Genomic DNA, 23,200 nt, shown 5'->3' with positions numbered 1-23,200 from the left:
CACCGGCCATTGGCAGCGCATCTACAGCACCACAGACATCGGGGCTCTGAGCTTTCCCTGACGAACAGGGCTTCGATATTTACCACCTGCTGCACCTGGGCGCGCACTGGAAAAATCCCCGAAAAATCACGAATGTCGGACGATTGCTCCCACACCGAAAGTGCCAGCCAGTCAAGCTCTTGCTGCTCCTCACCGGCCATTGGCAGCGCATCTACAGCACCACAGACATCAGGGCTTTGGGCTTTCCCTGACGAACAGGGCTTCGACGTTTACCACCAGCTGCACCTGGGGGGCCCACAGAAAGAAACCCCGAAAAATCGGGAACGTCGGATGATTACTCCCACACCGAAAGTGCCAGCCAGTCAAGCTCTTGCTGCTCCTCACCGGCCATTGGCAGCACATCTACAGCACCACAGACATCGGGGCTCCGGGCTTTCCCTGACGAACAGGGCTTCGACGTTTACCATTACCTGTGCCTGGGAGTCCACTCCAAAAAAACCCGAAAAATCACAAACGTCAGACGATTGCTCCCACACCGAAAGTGCCAGCCAGTCAAGCTCTTGCTGCTCCTCACCGGCCATTGGCAGCGCATCTACAGCACCACAGACATCGGGGCTCCGGGCTTTCCCTGACGAACAGGGCTTCGACTTTTACCACCAGCTGCACCTGGGCGCCCACTGAAAAAAACCCCGAAAAATCGGGAACGTCGGATGATTACTCCCACACCGAAAGTGCCAGCCAGTCAAGCTCTTGCTGCTCCTCCCCGGCCATTGGCAGCGCATCTACAGCACCACAGACATCGGGGCTCCGGGCTTTCCCTGACGAACAGGGCTTCGACGCTTACCACCAGCTGCACCTGGGCGCCCATTGGAAAAAAACCCAAGAAAAATCACGAACGTTGGACGATTGCTCCCACACCGAAAGTGCCAGCCAGTCAAGCTCTTGCTGCTCCTCACCGGCCATTGGCAGCGCATCTACAGCACCACAGACATCGGGGCTCCGGGCTTTCCCTGACGAACAGGGCTTCGACGTTTACCACCAGCTGCACCTGGGAGTCCACTCCAAAAAAACCCGAAAAATCACAAACGTCGGACGATTGCTCCCACACAAAAAGTGCCAGCCAGTCAAGCTCTTGCTGCTCCTCCCCGGCCATTGGCAGCGCATCTACAGCACCACAGACATCGGGGCTCCGGGCTTTCCCTGACGAACAGGGCTTCGACATTTACCACCAGCTGCACCTGGGGGCCCACTGAAAAAAAACCCGAAAAATCATGAACGTCGGACGATTGCTCCCACACAAACAGTTCCAGCAACTCAAGCTCTTGCTGCTCCTCCCCGGCCATTGGCAGCGCATCTACAGCACCACAGACATCGGGGCTCCGGGCTTTCCCTGACGAACAGGGCTTCGACGTTTACCATTACCTGTGCCTGTGAGTCCACTCCAAAAAAACCCGAAAAATCACAAACGTCAGACGATTGCTCCCACACCGAAAGTGCCAGCCAGTCAAGCTCTTGCTGCTCCTCACCGGCCATTGGCAGCGCATCTACAGCACCACAGACATCGGGGCTCCGGGCTTTCCCTGACGAACAGGGCTTCGACGTTTACCACCACCTGCACCTGGGCGCCCATTGGAAAAAAACCCAAGAAAAATCAAGAACGTTGAACGATTGCTCCCACACAAAAAGTGCCAGCCAGTCAAGCTCTTGCTGCTCCTCCCCGGCCATTGGCAGCACATCTACAGCACCACAGACATCGGGGCTCCGGGCTTTCCCTGACGAACAGGGATTCGACGTTTACCACCAGCTGCACCTGGGGGGCCCACTGAAAAAAACCCCGAAAAGTCACGAACGTCGGACGATTGCTCCCACACAAGAAGTTCCAGCCAGTCAAGTTCTTGCTGCTTCTCCCCGGCCATTGGCAGCGCATCTACAGCACCACAGACATCGGGGCTCCGGGCTTTCCCTGACGAACAGGGCTTCGACCTTTACCACCACCTGCACCTGGGCGCCCATTGGAAAAAAACCCAAGAAAAATCACGAACGTTGGACGATTGCTTCCACACCGAAAGTGCCAGCCAGTCAAGCTCTTGCTGCTCATCACCGGCCATTGGCAGCGCATCTACAGCACCACAGACATCGGGGCTCCGGGCTTTCCCTGACGAACAGGGCTTCGACGTTTACCACCAGCTGCACCTGGGGGGCCAACTGAAAAAAACCCCGAAAAATCACGAACGTCGGACGATTGCTCCCACACAAAAAGTGCCAGCCAGTCAAGCTCCTGCTGCTCCTCACCGGCCATTGGCAGCGCATCTACAGCACCACAGACATCGGGGCTCTGAGCTTTCCCTGACGAACAGGGCTTCGATATTTACCACCTGCTGCACCTGGGTGCCCACTGGAAAAAACCCCGAAAAATCACGAACGTCGGACGATTGCTCCCACACCGAAAGTGCCAGCCAGTGTAGCTCCTGCTGCTCCTAAGCGGCCATTGGCAGCGCATCTACAGCACCACAGACATCGGGGCTCCGGGCTTTCCCTGACGAACAGGGCTTCGACGTTTACCACCAGCTGCACCTGGGCGCCCACTGAAAAAAACCCCGAAAAATCACGAACGTCGGACGATTGCTCCCACACCAAAAGTGCCAGCCAGTCAAGCTCTTGCTGCTCCTCCCCGGCCATTGGCAGCACATCTACAGCACCACAGACATCGGGGTTCCGGGCTTTCCCTGACGAACAGGGCTTCGACGTTTACCATTACCTGTGCCTGGGAGTCCACTCAAAAAAAACCCGAAAAATCACAAACGTCAGACGATTGCTCCCACACCGAAAGTGCCAGCCAGTCAAGCTCTTGCTGCTCCTCACCGGCCATTGGCAGCGCATCTACAGCACCACAGACATCGGGGCTCCGGTCTTTCTGTGACGAACAGGGCTTCGACCTTTACCACCACCTGAACCTGGGCGCCCATTGGAAAAAAACCCAAGAAAAATCACGAACGTCGGACGATTCCTCCCACACAAAAAGTGCCAGCCAGTCAAGCTCCTGCTGCTCCTCACCGGCCATCAGCAGCGCATCTACAGCACCACAGGTATCAGGGCTCCGGGCTTTCCCTGATGAACAGGGCTTCGACGTTTACCACCAGGGGCACCTGGGCACCCACTGGAAAAAAACCCCGAAAAATCACGAACGTCGGACGATTGCTCCCACACCGAAAGTGCCAGCCAGACAAGCTCTTGCTGCTCCTCACCGGCCATTGGCAGCGCATCTACAGCACCACAGACATCGGTGCTCCGGGCTTTCCCTGACGAACAGGGCTTCGACGTTTACCACCACCAGCACCTGGGCGCCCATTGGAAAAAAACCCAAGAAAAATCACGAACGTTGGACGATTCCCCCCACACCGAAAGTGCCAGCAACTCAAGCTCTTGCTGCTCCTCCCCGGCCATTGGCAGCGCATCTACAGCACCACAGACATCGGTGCTCCGGGCTTTCCCTGACGAACAGGGCTTCGACGTTTTCCACCACCTGCACCTGGGCGCCCATTGGAAAAAAACCCAAGAAAAATCACGAACGTTGGACGATTACTCCCGCACCGAAATTGCCAGCCAGTCAAGCTCTTGCTGCTCCTCACCGGCCATTGGCAGCGCATCTACAGCACCACAGACATCGGGGCTCCGGGCTTTCCCTGACGAACAGGGCTTCGACGTTTACCACCACCTGCACCTGGGGGGCCCACTGAAAAAAACCCCAAAAAATCATGAACGTCGGACGATTGCTCCCACACCGAATGTGCCATCCAGTCAAGCTATTGCTGCTCCTCACCGGCCATTGGCCGCGCATCTACAGCACCACAGACATCGGGGCTCCGGGCTTTCCCTGATGAACAGGGCTTCGACGTTTACCACCACCTGCACCTGGGCGCCCATTGGAAATAAACCCGAAATATCACGAACGTCGGACGATTCCTCCCACACAAAAATTGCCAGCCAGTCAAGCTCCTGCTACTCCTCACCGGCCATCAGCAGCGCATCTACAGCACCACAGACATCGGGGTTCCGGGCTTTCCCTGACGAACAGGGCTTCGACCTTTACCACCAGCTGCACCTGGGGGGCCCACTGAAAAAAACCCCGAAAAATCATGAACGTCGGACGATTGCTCCCACACCGAATGTGCCAGCCAGTCAAGCTTCTGCTGCTCATCACCGGCCATTGGCAGCGCATCTACAGCACCACAGACATCGGGGCTCCGGGCTTTCCCTGATGAACAGGGCTTCGACGTTTACCACCACCTGCACCTGGGCGCCCATTGGAAATAAACCCGAAAAATCACGAACGTCGGACGATTGCTCCCACACTGAATGTGCCAGCCAGTCAAGCTTCTGCTGCTCCTCACCGGCCATCAGCAGCGCATCTACAGCACCACAGATATCAGGGCTCCGGGCTTTCCCTGACGAACAGGGCTTCGACGTTTACCACCAGCTGCACCTGGGCACCCACTGGAAAAAAACCCCGAAAAATCACGAACGTCGGACGATTGCTCCCACACCGAAAGTGCCAGCCAGACAAGCTCTTGCTGCTCCTCACCGGCCATTGGCAGCACATCTACAGCACCACAGACATCGGGGTTCCGGGCTTTCCCTGACGAACAGGGCTTCGACGTTTACCATTACCTGTGCCTGGGAGTCCACTCAAAAAAAACCCGAAAAATCACAAACGTCAGACGATTGCTCCCACACCGAAAGTGCCAGCCAGTCAAGCTCTTGCTGCTCCTCACCGGCCATTGGCAGCGCATCTACAGCACCACAGACATCGGGGCTCCGGGCTTTCCCTGACGAACAGGGCTTCGACGTTTACCACCACCTGCACCTGGGCGCCCATTGGAAAAAAACCCAAGAAAAATCACGAACGTTGGACGATTGCTCCCACACAAAAAGTGCCAGCCAGTCAAGCTCTTGCTGCTCCTCACCGGCCATTGGCAGCGCATCTACAGCACCACAGACATCGGGGCTCCGGGCTTTCCCTGACGAACAGGGCTTCGACGTTTACCACCAGCTGCACCTGGGCGCCCATTGGAAAAAAACCCAAGAAAAATCACGAACGTCGGACGATTGCTCCCACACCAAAAGTGCCAGCCAGTCAAGCTCTTGCTCCTCCTCACCGGCCATTGGCAGCGCATCTACAGCACCACAGACATCGGGGCTCCGGGCTTTCCCTGACGAACAGGGCTTCGACGTTTACCACCAGCTGCACCTGGGAGTCCACTCCAAAAAAACCCAAAAAATCACGAACGTCGGACGATTGCTCCCACACAAAAAGTGCCAGCCAGTCAAGGTCTTGCTGCTCCTCCCCGGCCATTGGCAGCGCATCTACAGCACCACAGACATCGGGGCTCCGGGCTTTCCCTGACGAACAGGGCTTCGACGTTTACCACCAGCTGCACCTGGGGGGCCCACTGAAAAAAACCCCGAAAAATCATGAACGTCGGACGATTGATCCCACACAAAAAGTTCCAGCCAGTCAAGCTCTTGCTGCTCCTCCCCGGCCATTGGCAGCGCAACTACAGCACCACAGACATCGGGGCTCCGGGCTTTCCCTGACGAACAGGGCTTCGACGTTTACCACCAGCTGCACCTGGGGGGCCCACTGAAAAAAACCCCGAAAAATCATGAACGTCGGACGATTGCTCCCACACCGAAAGTGCCAGCCAGTCAAGCTCTTGCCGCTCCTCACCGGCCATTGGCAGCGCATCTACAGCACCACAGACATCGGGGCTCCGGTCTTTCTGTGACGAACAGGGCTTCGACCTTTACCACCACCTGCACCTGGGCGCCCATTGGAAAAAAACCCAAGAAAAATCACGAACGTCGGACGATTCCTCCCACACAAAAAGTGCCAGCCAGTCAAGCTCCTGCTGCTCCTCACCGGCCATCAGCAGCGCATCTACAGCACCACAGGTATCAGGGCTCCGGGCTTTCCCTGATGAACAGGGCTTCGACGTTTACCACCAGGGGCACCTGGGCACCCACTGGAAAAAAACCCCGAAAAATCACGAACGTCGGACGATTGCTCCCACACCGAAAGTGCCAGCCAGACAAGCTCTTGCTGCTCCTCACCGGCCATTGGCAGCGCATCTACAGCACCACAGACATCGGGGCTCCGGGCTTTCCCTGACGAACAGGGCTTCGACGTTTTCCACCAGCTGCACCTGGGAGTCCACTCCAAAAAAACCCAAAAAATCACAAACGTCAGACGATTGCTCCCACACCGAAAGTGCCAGCCAGTCAAGCTCTTGCTGCTCCTCACCGGCCATTGGCAGCGCATCTACAGCACCACAGACATCGGTGCTCCGGGCTTTCCCTGACGAACAGGGCTTCGACGTTTACCACCACCAGCACCTGGGCGCCCATTGGAAAAAAACCCAAGAAAAATCACAAACGTTGGACGATTCCTCCCACACCGAAAGTGCCAGCAACTCAAGCTCTTGCTGCTCCTCCCCGGCCATTGGCAGCGCATCTACAGCACCACAGACATCGGTGCTCCGGGCTTTCCCTGACGAACAGGGCTTCGACGTTTTCCACCACCTGCACCTGGGCGCCCATTGGAAAAAAACCCAAGAAAAATCACGAACGTTGGACGATTACTCCCGCACCGAAATTGCCAGCCAGTCAAGCTCTTGCTGCTCCTCACCGGCCATTGGCAGCGCATCTACAGCACCACAGACATCGGGGCTCCGGGCTTTCCCTGACGAACAGGGCTTCGACGTTTACCACCACCTGCACCTGGGGGGCCCACTGAAAAAAACCCCAAAAAATCATGAACGTCGGACGATTGCTCCCACACCGAATGTGCCATCCAGTCAAGCTATTGCTGCTCCTCACCGGCCATTGGCAGCGCATCTACAGCACCACAGACATCGGGGCTCCGGGCTTTCCCTGATGAACAGGGCTTCGACGTTTACCACCACCTGCACCTGGGCGCCCATTGGAAATAAACCCGAAATATCACGAACGTCGGACGATTCCTCCCACACAAAAATTGCCAGCCAGTCAAGCTCCTGCTACTCCTCACCGGCCATCAGCAGCGCATCTACAGCACCACAGACATACGGGCTCCGGGCTTTCCCTGACGAACAGGGCTTCGACCTTTACCACCAGCTGCACCTGGGGGGCCCACTGAAAAAAACTCCGAAAAATCATGAACGTCGGACGATTGCTCCCACACCGAATGTGCCAGCCAGTCAAGCTTCTGCTGCTCATCACCGGCCATTGGCAGCGCATCTACAGCACCACAGACATCCGGGCTCCGGGCTTTCCCTGACGAACAGGGCTTCGACGTTTACCACCAGCTGCACCTGGGGGCCCCACTGAAAAAAACCCCGAAAAAGCATGAACGTCGGACGATTGCTCCCACACCGAAAGTGCCAGCCAGTCAAGCTCTTGCTGCTCCTCCACTGCCATTGGCAGCACATCTACAGCACCACAGACATCGGTGCTCCGGGCTTTCCCTGACGAACAGGGCTTCGACGTTTTCCACCACCTGCACCTGGGCGCCCATTGGAAAAAAACCCAAGAAAAATCACGAACGTTGGACGATTACTCCCGCACCGAAATTGCCAGCCAGTCAAGCTCTTGCTGCTCCTCACCGGCCATTGGCAGCGCATCTACAGCACCACAGACATCGGGGCTCCGGGCTTTCCCTGACGAACAGGGCTTCGACGTTTACCACCACCTGCACCTGGGGGGCCCACTGAAAAAAACCCCAAAAAATCATGAACGTCGGACGATTGCTCCCACACCGAATGTGCCATCCAGTCAAGCTATTGCTGCTCCTCACCGGCCATTGGCAGCGCATCTACAGCACCACAGACATCGGGGCTCCGGGCTTTCCCTGATGAACAGGGCTTCGACGTTTACCACCACCTGCACCTGGGCGCCCATTGGAAATAAACCCGAAATATCACGAACGTCGGACGATTCCTCCCACACAAAAATTGCCAGCCAGTCAAGCTCCTGCTACTCCTCACCGGCCATCAGCAGCGCATCTACAGCACCACAGACATACGGGCTCCGGGCTTTCCCTGACGAACAGGGCTTCGACCTTTACCACCAGCTGCACCTGGGGGGCCCACTGAAAAAAACTCCGAAAAATCATGAACGTCGGACGATTGCTCCCACACCGAATGTGCCAGCCAGTCAAGCTTCTGCTGCTCATCACCGGCCATTGGCAGCGCATCTACAGCACCACAGACATCCGGGCTCCGGGCTTTCCCTGACGAACAGGGCTTCGACGTTTACCACCAGCTGCACCTGGGGGCCCCACTGAAAAAAACCCCGAAAAAGCATGAACGTCGGACGATTGCTCCCACACCGAAAGTGCCAGCCAGTCAAGCTCTTGCTGCTCCTCCACTGCCATTGGCAGCACATCTACAGCACCACAGACAGCGGGGCTCCGGGCTTTCCCTGACGAACAGGGCTTCGACTTTTACCACCACCTGCGCCTGGGAGTCCACTCCAAAAAAACCCAAAAAATCACAAACGTCGGACGATTGCTCCCACACCGAAAGTGCCAGCCAGTCAAGCTCTTGCTGCTCCTCACCGGCCATTGGCAGCGCATGTACAGCACCACAGACATCGGGGCTTCGGGCATTCCCTGACAAACAGGGCTTCGACGTTTTCCACCACCTGCACCTGGGCGCCCATTGGAAAAAAACCCAAGAAAAATCACGAACGTTGGACGATTACTCCCACACCGAAATTGCCAGCCAGTCAAGCTCTTGCTGCTCATCACCGGCCATTGGCAGCGCATCTACAGCACCACAGACATCGGGGCTCCGGGCTTTCCCTGACGAACAGGGCTTCGACGTTTACCACCAGCTGCACCTGGGGGGCCCACTGAAAAAAACCCTGAAAAATCATGAACGTCGGACGATTGCTCCCACACCGAAAGTGCCAGCCAGTCAAGCTCTTGCTGCTCCTCACCGGCCATTGGCAGCGCATCTACAGCACCACAGACATCGGGGCTGCGGTCTTTCCCTGACGAACAGGGTTCGACATTTACCACCAGCTGCGCCTGGGCGCCACTTAAAAAATCCCAAAAAATCACGAATGTCGGACGATTGCTCCCACACCGAAAGTGCCAACAACTCAAGCTCTTGCTGCTCCTCACCGGCCATTGGCAGCGCATCTACAGCACCACAGACATCGGGGCTCCGGTCTTTCTGTGACGAACAGGGCTTCGACCTTTACCACCAGCTGCACCTGGTCGCCCACTCCAAAAAAACCCAAAAAACATGAACGTCGGACGATTGCTCCCACACCGAAATTGCCAGCTAGTCAAGCTCTTGCTGCTCATCACCGGCCATTGGCAGCGCATCTACAGCACCACAGACATCGGGGCTCCGGGCTATCCCTGACGAACAGGGCTTCGACGTTTACCACCAGCTGCACCTGGGGGGCCCACTGAAAAAAACCCCGAAAAATCATGAACGTCGGACGATTGCTCCCACACAAAAAGTTCCAGCCAGTCAAGCTCTTGCTGCTCCTCCCCGGCCATTGGCAGCGCATCTACAGCACCACAGACATCGGGGCTCCGGGCTTTCCCTGACGAACAGGGCTTCGACGTTTACCACCAGCTGCACCTGGCGGCCCCACTGAAAAAAAACCCGAAAAAGCATGAACGTCGGACGATTGCTCCCACACCGAAAGTGCCAGCCAGTCAAGCTCTTGCTGCTCCTCACCGGCCATTGGCAGCGCATCTACAGCACCACAGACATCGGGGCTTCGGGCATTCCCTGACAAACAGGGCTTCGACGTTTTCCACCACCTGCACCTGGGCGCCCATTGGAAAAAAACCCAAGAAAAATCACGAACATTGGACGATTGCTCCCACACCGAAAGTGCCAGCCAGTCAAGCTCTTGCTGCTCATCACCGGCCATTGGCAGCGCATCTACAGCACCACAGACATCGGGGCTCCGGGCTTTCCCTGACGAACAGGGCTTCGACGTTTACCACCAGCTGCACCTGGCGGCCCCACTGAAAAAAAACCCGAAAAAGCATGAACGTCGGACGATTGCTCCCACACCGAAAGTGCCAGCCAGTCAAGCTCTTGCTGCTCCTCACCGGCCATTGGCAGCGCATCTACAGCACCACAGACATCGGGGCTCCGGTCTTTCCCTGACGAACAGGGTTCGACGTTTACCACCAGCTGCGCCTGGGCGCCACATAAAAAATCCCAAAAAATCACGAATGTCGGACGATTGCTCCCACACGGAAAGTGCCAACAACTCAAGCTCTTGCTGCTCCTCACCGGCCATTGGCAGCGCATCTACAGCACCACAGACATCGGGGCTCCGGGCTTTCCCTGACGAACAGGGCTTCGATGTTTACCACCAGCTGCACCTGGGCATTCATTGGAAAAAATCCCAAAAAATCACGAATGTCGGACGATTGCTCCCACACCGAAAGTGCCAACAACTCAAGCTCTTGCTGCTCCTCACCGGCCATTGGCAGCGCATCTACAGCACCACAGACATCGGGGCTCCGGGCTTTCCCTGACGAACAGGGCTTCTACGTTTACCACCAGCTGCACCTGAGCGCTCACTCCAAAAAAAACACCGAAAAATCACGAACGTCGGACGATTGCTCCCACACCGAAAGTGCCAGCCAGTCAAGCTCCTGCTGCTCCTCACCGGCCATTGGCAGCGCATCTACAGCACCACAGACATCGGGGCTCCGGGCTTTCCCTGACGAACAGGGCTTCGACGTTTACCACCAGCTGCGCCTAGACGCCCACTCCAAATAAACCCAAAAAATCACGAACGTCGGACGATTGCTCCCACACCGAAAGTGCCAGCCAGTCAAGCTCTTGCTGCTCCTCACCGGCCATTGGCAGCGCATCTACAGCACCACAGACATCGGGGCTCCGGGCTTTCCCTGACGAACAGGGCTTCGAAGTTTACCACCACCTGCACCTGGGCGCTCATTGAAAAAAACCCAAGAAAAATCACGAACGTTGGACGATTGCTCCCACACCGAAAGTGCCAGCAACTCAAGCTCTTGCTGCTCCTCACCAGCCATTGGCAGCGCATCTACAGCACCACAGACATCGGGGCTCCGGGATTTCCCTGATGAACAGGGCTTCGACGTTTACCACCACCTGCACCTGGGCGCCCATTGGAAATAAACCCGAAAAATCACGAACGTCGGACGATTGCTCCCACACAAAAAGTGCCAGCCAGTCAAGCTCCTGCTGCTCCTCACCGGCCATTGGCAGCGCATCTACAGCACCACAGACATCAGGGCTCCGGGCTTTCCCTGACGAACAGGGCTTCGACGTTTACCACCAGGGGCACCTGGGCACCCACTGGAAAAAAACCCCGAAAAATCACGAACGTCGGACGATTGCTCCCACACCGAAAGTGCCAGCCAGCCAAGCTCTTGCTGCTCCTCACCGGCCACTGGCAGCACATCTACAGCACCACAGACATCGTGGCTCCGGGCTTTCCCTGACGAACAGGGCTTCGACGTTTACCACCAGCTGCACCTGGGGGGCCCACTGAAAAAAACCCCGAAAAATCATGTACGTCGGACGATTGCTCCCACACCAAAAGTGCCAGCCAGTCAAGCTCTTGCTGCTCCTCCACTGCCATTGGCAGCACATCTACAGCACCACAGACATTGGGGCTCCGGGCTTTCCCTGACGAACAGGGCTTCGACTTTTACCACCACCTGCGCCTGGGAGTCCACTCCAAAAAAACCCAAAAAATCACAAACGTCGGACGATTGCTCCCACACCGAAAGTGCCAGCCAGTCAAGCTCTTGCTGCTCCTCACCGGCCATTTGCAGCGCATCTACAGCACCACAGACATCGGGGCTCCGGGCTTTCCCTGACGAACAGGGCTTCGACCTTTACCACGACCTGCACTTGGGCGCCCATTGGAAAAAAACCCAAGAAAAATCACGAACGTCAGACGATTGCTCCCACACCAAAAGTGCCAGCCAGTCAAGCTCTTGCTGCTCCTCCCCGGCCATTGGCAGCGCATCTACAGCACCACAGACATCGGGGCTCCGGGCTTTCCCTGACGAACAGGGCTTCGACGTTTACCACCAGCTGCACCTGGGGGGCCCACTGAAAAAAACCCCAATAAATCATGAACGTCGGACGATTGGTCCCACACCGAAAGTGCCAGCCAGACAAGCTCTTGCTGCTCCTCACCGGCCATTTGCAGCGCATCTACAGCACCACAGACATCGGGGCTCCGGTCTTTCTGTGACGAACAGGGCTTCGACCTTTACCACCACCTGCACCTGGGCGCCCGTTGGAAAAAAACCCAAGAAAAATCACGAACGTTGGACGATTGCTCCCACACCGGAAGTGCCAGCCAGCCAAGCTCTTGCTGCTCCTCACCGGCCACTGGCAGCGCATCTACAGCACCACAGACATCGGGGCTCCGGGCTTTCCCTGACGAACAGGGCTTCGACGTTTACCACCAGCTGCACCTGGTCGCCCACTCCAAAAAAACCCAAAAATCATGAACGTCGGACGATTGCTCCCACACCGAAATTGCCAGCTAGTCAAGCTCTTGCTGCTCATCACCGGCCATTGGCAGCCCATCTACAGCACCACAGACATCGGGGCTCCGGGCTATCCCTGACGAACAGGGCTTCGACGTTTACCACCAGCTGCACCTGGGGGGCCCACTGAAAAAAAGCTCGAAAAATCATGAATGTCGGACGATTGCTCCCACACAAAAAGTTCCAGCCAGTCAAGCTCTTGCTGCTCCTCCCCGGCCATTGGCAGCGCATCTACAGCACCACAGACATCGGGGCTCCGGCTTTCCCTGACGAACAGGGCTTCGACGTTTACCACCAGCTGCACCTGGCGGCCCCACTGAAAAAAAAACCCGAAAAAGCATGAACGTCGGACGATTGCTCCCACACCGAAAGTGCCAGCAACTCAAGCTCTTGCTGCTCATCACCGGCCATTGGCAGCGCATCTACAGCACCACAGACATCGGGGCTTCGGGCATTCCCTGACAAAGAGGGCTTCGACTTTTTCCACCACCTGCACCTGGGCGCCCATTGGAAAAAAACCCAAGAAAAATCACGAACGTTGGACGATTGCTCCCACACCGAAAGTGCCAGCCAGTCAAGCTCTTGCTGCTCATCACCGGCCATTGGCAGCGCATCTACAGCACCACAGACATCGGGGCTCCGGGCTTTCCCTGACAAACAGGGCTTCGACGTTTACCACCAGCTGCACCTGGGGGGCCCACTGAAAAAAACCCCAAAAAATCATGAACGTCGGACGATTGCTCCCACACCGAATGTGCCAGCCAGTCAAGCTTCTGCTGCTCCTCACCGGCCATTGGCAGCGCATCTACAGCACCACAGACATCGGGGCTCCGGGCTTTCCCTGACGAACAGGGCTTCGACGTTTACCACCAGCTGCGCCTGGGCGCCCACTAAAAAAAAACCCAAAAAATCACGAACGTCGGACGATTGCTCCCACACCGAAAGTGCCAGCCAGTCAAGCTCTTGCTGCTCCTCACCGGCCATTGGCAGCGCATCTACAGCACCACAGACATCGGGGCTCCGGGCTTTCCCTGACGAACAGGGCTTCGACGTTTACCACCAGCTGCACCTGGGGGGCCCACTGAAAAAAACCCCAATAAATCATGAACGTCGGACGATTGCTCCCACACCGAAAGTGCCAGCCAGTCAAGCTCTTGCTGCTCCTCACCGGCCATTGGCAGCGCATCTACAGCACCACAGACATCGGGGCTCCGGGCTTTCCCTGACGAACAGGGCTTCTACGTTTACCACCAGCTGCACCTGAGCGCTCACTCCAAAAAAAACATCGAAAAATCACGAACGTCGGACGATTGCTCCCACACCAAAAGTGCCAGCAACTCAAGCTCCTGCTGCTCCTCAGCGGCCATTGGCAGCGCATCTACAGCACCACAGACATTGGGGCTCCGGACTTTCCCTGATGAACAGGGCTTCGACGTTTACCACCAGCTGCGCCTAGACGCCCACTCTAAATAAACCCAAAAAATCACGAACGTCGGACGATTGCTCCCACACCGAAAGTGCCAGCCAGTCAAGCTCTTGCTGCTCCTCCCCAGCCATTGGCAGCGCATCTACAGCACCACAGACATCGGGGCTCCGGGCTTTCCCTGACGAACAGGGCTTCGACGTTTACCACCACCTGCACCTGGGCGCTCATTGAAAAAAACCCAAGAAAAATCACGAACGTTGGACGATTGCTCCCACACCGAAAGTGCCAGCAACTCAAGCTCTTGCTGCTCCTCACCGGCCATTGGCAGCGCATCTACAGCACCACAGACATCGGGGCTCCGGGCTTTCCCTGATGAACAGGGCTTCGACGTTTACCACCACCTGCACCTGGGCGCCCATTGGAAATAAACCCGAAAAATCACGAACGTCGGACGATTGCTCCCACACAAAAAGTGCCAGCCAGTCAAGCTCCTGCTGCTCCTCACCGGCCATTGGCAGCGCATCTACAGCACCACAGACATTGGGGCTCCGGACTTTCCCTGACGAACAGGGCTTCGACTTTTACCACCACCTGCGCCTGGGAGTCCACTCCAAAAAAACCCAAAAAATCACAAACGTCGGACGATTCCTCCCACACCGAAAGTGCCAGCAACTCAAGCTCTTGCTGCTCATCACCGGCCATTGGCAGCGCATCTACAGCACCACAGACATCGGGGCTCCGGGCTTTCCTTGACGAACAGGGCTTCGACGTTTACCACCAGCTGCACCTGGGGGGCCCACTGAAAAAAACCCCAATAAATCATGAACGTCGGACGATTGGTCCCACACCGAAAGTGCCAGCCAGACAAGCTCTTGCTGCTCCTCACCGGCCATTGGCAGCGCATCTACAGCACCACAGACATCGGGGCTCCGGGCTTTCTGTGACGAACAGGGCTTCGAACTTTACCACCACCTGCACCTGGGCGCCCATTGGAAAAAAACCCAAGAAAAATCATGAACGTTGGACGATTGCTCCCACACCAAAAGTGCCAGCCAGTCAAGCTCTTGCTGCTCCTCACCGGCCATTGGCAGCGCATCTACAGCACCACAGACATCGGGGCTCCGGGCTTTCCCTGACGAACAGGGCTTCGACGTTTACCACCACCTGCACCTGGGCGCCCATTGGAAATAAACCCGAAAAATCACGAACGTCGGACGATTGCTCCCACACAAAAAGTGCCAGCCAGTCAAGCTCCTGCTGCTCCTCACCGGCCATTGGCAGCGCATCTACAGCACCACAGACATCGGGGCTCCGGGCTTTCTCTGACGAACAGGGTTCGACATTTACCACCAGCTGCGCCTGGGCGCCACTTAAAAAATCCCAAAAAATCACGAATGTCGGACGATTGCTCCCACACCGAAAGTGCCAACAACTCAAGCTCTTGCTGCTCATCACCGGCCATTGGCAGCGCATCTACAGCACCACAGACATCGGGGCTCCGGGCTTTCCTTGACGAACAGGGCTTCGACGTTTACCACCAGCTGCACCTGGGGGGCCCACTGAAAAAAACCCCAAAAAATCATGAACGTCGGACGATTGCTCCCACACCGAATGTGCCAGCCAGTCAAGCTTCTGCTGCTCCTCACCGGCCATTGGCAGCGCATCTACAGCACCACAGACATCGGGGCTCCGGGCTTTCCCTGACGAACAGGGCTTCGACGTTTACCACCAGCTGCGCCTGGGCGCCCACTAAAAAAAAACCCAAAAAATCACGAACGTTGGACGATTGCTCCCACACCGAAAGTGCCAGCCAGTCAAGCTCTTGCTGCTCCTCACCGGCCATTGGCAGCGCATCTACAGCACCACAGACATCGGGGCTCCGGGCTTTCCCTGACGAACAGGGCTTCGACGTTTTCCACCACCTGCACCTGGGCGCCCATTGGAAAAAAACCCAAGAAAAATCACGAACATTGGACGATTGCTCCCACACCGAAAGTGCCAGCCAGTCAAGCTCTTGCTGCTCATCACCGGCCATTGGCAGCGCATCTACAGCACCACAGACATCGGGGCTCCGGGCTTTCCCTGACAAACAGGGCTTCGACGTTTACCACCAGCTGCACCTGGGGGGCCCACTGAAAAAAACCCCAAAAAATCATGAACGTCGGACGATTGCTCCCACACCGAAAGTGTCATCCAGTCAAGCTCTTGCTGCTCCTCACCGGCCATTGGCAGCGCATCTACAGCACCACAGACATCGGGGCTCCGGGCTTTCCCTGACGAACAGGGCTTCGACGTTTACCACCAGCTGCGCCTGGGCGCCACATAAAAAATCCCAAAAAATCACGAATGTCGGACGATTGCTCCCACACGGAAAGTGCCAACAACTCAAGCTCTTGCTGCTCCTCACCGGCCATTGGCAGCGCATCTACAGCACCACAGACATCGGGGCTCCGGGCTTTCCCTGACGAACAGGGCTTCGATGTTTACCACCAGCTGCACCTGGGCATTCATTGGAAAAAATCCCAAAAAATCACGAATGTCGGACGATTGCTCCCACACCGAAAGTGCCAACAACTCAAGCTCTTGCTGCTCCTCCCCGGCCATTGGCAGCGCATCTACAGCACCACAGACATCGGGGCTCCGGGCTTTCCCTGACGAACAGGGCTTCGACGTTTACCACCAGCTGCACCTGGGGGGCCCACTGAAAAAAACCCCAATAAATCATGAACGTTGGACGATTGCTCCCACACCGAAAGTGCCAGCCAGTCAAGCTCTTCCTGCTCCTCACCGGCCATTGGCAGCGCATCTACAGCACCACAGACATCGGGGCTCCGGGCTTTCCCTGACGAACAGGGCTTCTACGTTTACCACCAGCTGCACCTGAGCGCTCACTCCAAAAAAAACACCGAAAAATCACGAACGTCGGACGATTGCTCCCACACCGAAAGTGCCAGCAACTCAAGCTCCTGCTGCTCCTCAGCCGCCATTGGCAGCGCATCTACAGCACCACAGACATCGGGGCTCCGGGCTTTCCCTGACGAACAGGGCTTCGACGTTTACCACCAGCTGCGCCTAGACGCCCACTCCAAATAAACCCAAAAAATCACGAACGTCGGACGATTGCTCCCACACCGAAAGTGCCAGCCAGTCAAGCTCTTGCTGCTCCTCACCGGCCATTGGCAGCGCATCTACAGCACCACAGACATCGGGGCTCCGGGCTTTCCCTGACGAACAGGACTTCGACGTTTACCACCACCTGCGCCTGGGAGTCCACGCCAAAAAAACCCAAAAAATCACAAACGTCGGACGATTGCTCCCACACCGAAAGTGCCAGCCAGTCAAGCTCTTGCTGCTCCTCACCGGCCATTTGCAGCGCATCTACAGCACCACAGACATCGGGGCTCCGGGCTTTCCCTGACGAACAGGGCTTCGACGTTTACCACCACCTGCACCTGGGCGCTCATTGATAAAAACCCAAGAAAAATCACGAACGTCGGACGATTGCTCCCACACCGAAAGTGCCAGCAACTCAAGCTCTTGCTGCTCCTCACCGGCCATTGGCAGCGCATCTACAGCACCACAGACATCGGGGCTCCGGGCTTTCCCTGATGAACAGGGCTTCGACGTTTACCACCACCTGCACCTGGGCGCCCATTGGAAATAAACCCGAAAAATCACGAACGTCGGACGATTGCTCCCACACAAAAAGTGCCAGCCAGTCAAGCTCCTGCTGCTCCTCACCGGCCATTGGCAGCGCATCTACAGCACCACAGACATCAGGGCTCCGGGCTTTCCCTGACGAACAGGGCTTCGACGTTTACCACCAGGGGCACCTGGGCACCCACTGGAAAAAAACCCCGAAAAATCACGAACGTCGGACGATTGCTCCCACACCGAAAGTGCCAGCCAGCCAAGCTCTTGCTGCTCCTCACCGGCCACTGGCAGCACATCTACAGCACCACAGACATCGTGGCTCCGGGCTTTCCCTGACGAACAGGGCTTCGACGTTTACCACCAGCTGCACCTGGGGGGCCCACTGAAAAAAACCCCGAAAAATCATGAACGTCGGACGATTGCTCCCACACCAAAAGTGCCAGCCAGTCAAGCTCTTGCTGCTCCTCCACTGCCATTGGCAGCACATCTACAGCACCACAGACATTGGGGCTCCGGGCTTTCCCTGACGAACAGGGCTTCGACTTTTACCACCACCTGCGCCTGGGAGTCCACTCCAAAAAAACCCAAAAAATCACAAACGTCGGACGATTGCTCCCACACCGAAAGTGCCAGCCAGTCAAGCTCTTGCTGCTCCTCACCGGCCATTTGCAGCGCATCTACAGCACCACAGACATCGGGGCTCCGGGCTTTCCCTGACGAACAGGGCTTCGACCTTTACCACGACCTGCACCTGGGCGCCCATTGGAAAAAAACCCAAGAAAAATCACGAACGTCAGACGATTGCTCCCACACCAAAAGTGCCAGCCAGTCAAGCTCTTGCTGCTCCTCCCCGGCCATTGGCAGCGCATCTACAGCACCACAGACATCGGGGCTCCGGGCTTTCCCTGACGAACAGGGCTTCGACCTTTACCACCACCTGCACCTGTGGGGCCCACTGAAAAAAACCCCAAAAAATCATGAACGTCGGACGATTGCTCCCACACCGAAAGTGCCAGCCAGTCAAGCTCTTGCTGCTCCTCACCGGCCATTGGCAGCGCATCTACAGCACCACAGACATCGGGGCTCCGGGCTTTCCCTGACGAACAGGGCTTCGACGTTTACCACCACCTGCACCTGGAAGCCCACTAAAAAAAAACCCAAGAAAAATCACGAACGTTGGACAATTGCTCCCACACCAAAAGTGCCAGCAACTCAAGCTCTTACTGCTCATCACCGGCCATTGGCAGCGCATCTACAGCACCACAGACATCGGGGCTCCGGGCTTTCCCTGACGAACAGGGCTTCGACGTTTACCACCAGCTGCACCTGGGGGGCCCACTGAAAATACATCGAAAAATCATGAACGTCGGACGATTGCTCCCACACCGAAATTGCCAGCTAGTCAAGCTCTTGCTGCTCCTCCCCGGCCATTGGCAGCGCAACTACAGCACCACAGACATCGGGGCTCCGGGCTTTCCCTGATGAACAGGGCTTCGACGTTTACCACCACCTGCACCTGGGCGCCCATTGGAAATAAACCCGAAAAATCACGAACGTCGGACGATTGCTCCCACACAAAAAGTGCCAGCCAGTCAAGCTCCTGCTGCTCCTCACCGGCCATTGGCAGCGCATCTACAGCACCACAGACATCGGGGCTCCGGGCTTTCTCTGACGAACAGGGTTCGACATTTACCACCAGCTGCGCCTGGGCGCCACTTAAAAAATCCCAAAAAATCACGAATGTCGGACGATTGCTCCCACACCGAAAGTGCCAACAACTCAAGCTCTTGCTGCTCATCACCGGCCATTGGCAGCGCATCTACAGCACCACAGACATCGGGGCTCCGGGCTTTCCTTGACGAACAGGGCTTCGACGTTTACCACCAGCTGCACCTGGGGGGCCCACTGAAAAAAACCCCAATAAATCATGAACGTCGGACGATTGGTCCCACACCGAAAGTGCCAGCCAGACAAGCTTTTGCTGCTCCTCACCGGCCATTTGCAGCGCATCTACAGCACCACAGACATCGGGGCTCCGGTCTTTCTGTGACGAACAGGGCTTCGACCTTTACCACCACCTGCACCTGGGCGCCCGTTGGAAAAAAACCCAAGAAAAATCACGAACGTCGGACGATTGCTCCCACACCGAAAGTGCCAGCCAGCCAAGCTCTTGCTGCTCCTCACCGGCCACTGGCAGCGCATCTACAGCACCACAGACATCGGGGCTCCGGGCTTTCCCTGACGAACAGGGCTTCGACGTTTACCACCAGCTGCACCTGGTCGCCCACTCCAAAAAAACCCAAAAATCATGAACGTCGGACGATTGCTCCCACACCGAAATTGCCAGCTAGTCAAGCTCTTGCTGCTCATCACCGGCCATTGGCAGCCCATCTACAGCACCACAGACATCGGGGCTCCGGGCTATCCCTGACGAACAGGGCTTCGACGTTTACCACCAGCTGCACCTGGGGGGCCCACTGAAAAAAACCTCGAAAAATCATGAATGTCGGACGATTGCTCCCACACAAAAAGTTCCAGCCAGTCAAGCTCTTGCTGCTCCTCCCCGGCCATTGGCAGCGCATCTACAGCACCACAGACATCGGGGCTCCGGCTTTCCCTGACGAACAGGGCTTCGACGTTTACCACCAGCTGCACCTGGCGGCCCCACTGAAAAAAAACCCGAAAAAGCATGAACGTCGGACGATTGCTCCCACACCGAAAGTGCCAGCAACTCAAGCTCTTGCTGCTCATCACCGGCCATTGGCAGCGCATCTACAGCACCACAGACATCGGGGCTTCGGGCATTCCCTGACAAAGAGGGCTTCGACTTTTTCCACCACCTGCACCTGGGCGCCCATTGGAAAAAAACCCAAGAAAAATCACGAACGTTGGACGATTGCTCCCACACCGAAAGTGCCAGCCAGTCAAGCTCTTGCTGCTCATCACCGGCCATTGGCAGCGCATCTACAGCACCACAGACATCGGGGCTCCGGGCTTTCCCTGACAAACAGGGCTTCGACGTTTACCACCAGCTGCACCTGGGGGGCCCACTGAAAAAAACCCCAAAAAATCATGAACGTCGGACGATTGCTCCCACACCGAATGTGCCAGCCAGTCAAGCTTCTGCTGCTCCTCACCGGCCATTGGCAGCGCATCTACAGCACCACAGACATCGGGGCTCCGGGCTTTCCCTGACGAACAGGGCTTCGACGTTTACCACCAGCTGCGCCTGGGCGCCCACTAAAAAAAAACCCAAAAAATCACGAACGTCGGACGATTGCTCCCACACCGAAAGTGCCAGCCAGTCAAGCTCTTGCTGCTCCTCACCGGCCATTGGCAGCGCATCTACAGCACCACAGACATCGGGGCTCCGGGCTTTCCCTGACGAACAGGGCTTCGACGTTTACCACCAGCTGCACCTGGGGGGCCCACTGAAAAAAACCCCAATAAATCATGAACGTCGGACGATTGCTCCCACACCGAAAGTGCCAGCCAGTCAAGGTCTTCCTGCTCCTCACCGGCCATTGGCAGCGCATCTACAGCACCACAGACATCGGGGCTCCGGGCTTTCCCTGACGAACAGGGCTTCTACATTTACCACCAGCTGCACCTGAGCGCTCACTCCAAAAAAAACATCGAAAAATCACGAACGTCGGACGATTGCTCCCACACCAAAAGTGCCAGCAACTCAAGCTCCTGCTGCTCCTCAGCGGCCATTGGCAGCGCATCTACAGCACCACAGACATTGGGGCTCCGGGCTTTCCCTGATGAACAGGGCTTCGACGTTTACCACCAGCTGCGCCTAGACGCCCACTCTAAATAAACCCAAAAAATCACGAACGTCGGACGATTGCTCCCACACCGAAAGTGCCAGCCAGTCAAGCTCTTGCTGCTCCTCACCGGCCATTGGCAGCGCATCTACAGCACCACAGACATCGGGGCTCCGGGCTTTCCCTGACGAACAGGGCTTCGACGTTTACCACCACCTGCACCTGGGCGCTCATTGAAAAAAACCCAAGAAAAATCACGAACGTTGGACGATTGCTCCCACACCGAAAGTGCCAGCAACTCAAGCTCTTGCTGCTCCTCACCGGCCATTGGCAGCGCATCTACAGCACCACAGACATCGGGGCTCCGGGCTTTCCCTGATGAACAGGGCTTCGACGTTTACCACCACCTGCACCTGGGCGCCCATTGGAAATAAACCCGAAAAATCACGAACGTCGGACGATTGCTCCCACACAAAAAGTGCCAGCCAGTCAAGCTCCTGCTGCTCCTCACCGGCCATTGGCAGCGCATCTACAGCACCACAGACATTGGGGCTCCGGGCTTTCCCTGACGAACAGGGCTTCGACTTTTACCACCACCTGCGCCTGGGAGTCCACTCCAAAAAAACCCGAAAAATCACAAACGTCGGACGATTGCTCCCACACCGAAAGTGCCAGCAACTCAAGCTCTTGCTGCTCATCACCGGCCATTGGCAGCGCATCTACAGCACCACAGACATCGGGGCTCCGGGCTTTCCTTGACGAACAGGGCTTCGACGTTTACCACCAGCTGCACCTGGGGGGCCCACTGAAAAAAACCCCAATAAATCATGAACGTCGGACGATTGGTCCCACACCGAAAGTGCCAGCCAGACAAGCTCTTGCTGCTCCTCACCGGCCATTGGCAGCGCATCTACAGCACCACAGACATCGGGGCTCCGGTCTTTCTGTGACGAACAGGGCTTCGAACTTTACCACCACCTGCACCTGGGCGCCCATTGGAAAAAAACCCAAGAAAAATCACGAACGTTGGACGATTGCTCCCACACCAAAAGTGCCAGCCAGTCAAGCTCTTGCTGCTCCTCACCGGCCATTGGCAGCGCATCTACAGCACCACAGACATCGGGGCTCCGGGCTTTCCCTGACGAACAGGGCTTCGACGTTTACCACCACCTGCACCTGGGCGCCCATTGGAAATAAACCCGAAAAATCACGAACGTCGGACGATTGCTCCCACACAAAAAGTGCCAGCCAGTCAAGCTCCTGCTGCTCCTCACCGGCCATTGGCAGCGCATCTACAGCACCACAGACATCGGGGCTCCGGGCTTTCTCTGACGAACAGGGTTCGACATTTACCATCAGCTGCGCCTGGGCGCCACTTAAAAAATCCCAAAAAATCACGAATGTCGGACGATTGCTCCCACACCGAAAGTGCCAACAACTCAAGCTCTTGCTGCTCATCACCGGCCATTGGCAGCGCATCTACAGCACCACAGACATCGGGGCTCCGGGCTTTCCTTGACGAACAGGGCTTCGACGTTTACCACCAGCTGCACCTGGGGGGCCCACTGAAAAAAACCCCAATAAATCATGAACGTCGGACGATTGGTCCCACACCGAAAGTGCCAGCCAGACAAGCTCTTGCTGCTCCTCACCTATTTGCAGCGCATCTACAGCACCACAGACATCGGGGCTCCGGTCTTTCTGTGACGAACAGGGCTTCGACCTTTACCACCACCTGCACCTGGGCGCCCGTTGGAAAAAAACCCAAGAAAAATCACG

Source organism: Chlamydotis macqueenii, chromosome W, assembly GCF_036417535.1.
Source record: "Chlamydotis macqueenii isolate bChlMac1 chromosome W, bChlMac1.mat, whole genome shotgun sequence".
Taxonomy (NCBI): domain Eukaryota; kingdom Metazoa; phylum Chordata; class Aves; order Otidiformes; family Otididae; genus Chlamydotis; species Chlamydotis macqueenii.
The sequence above is the reverse complement of the archived record's forward strand: the minus strand, read 5'-3'. Positions refer to the sequence as shown.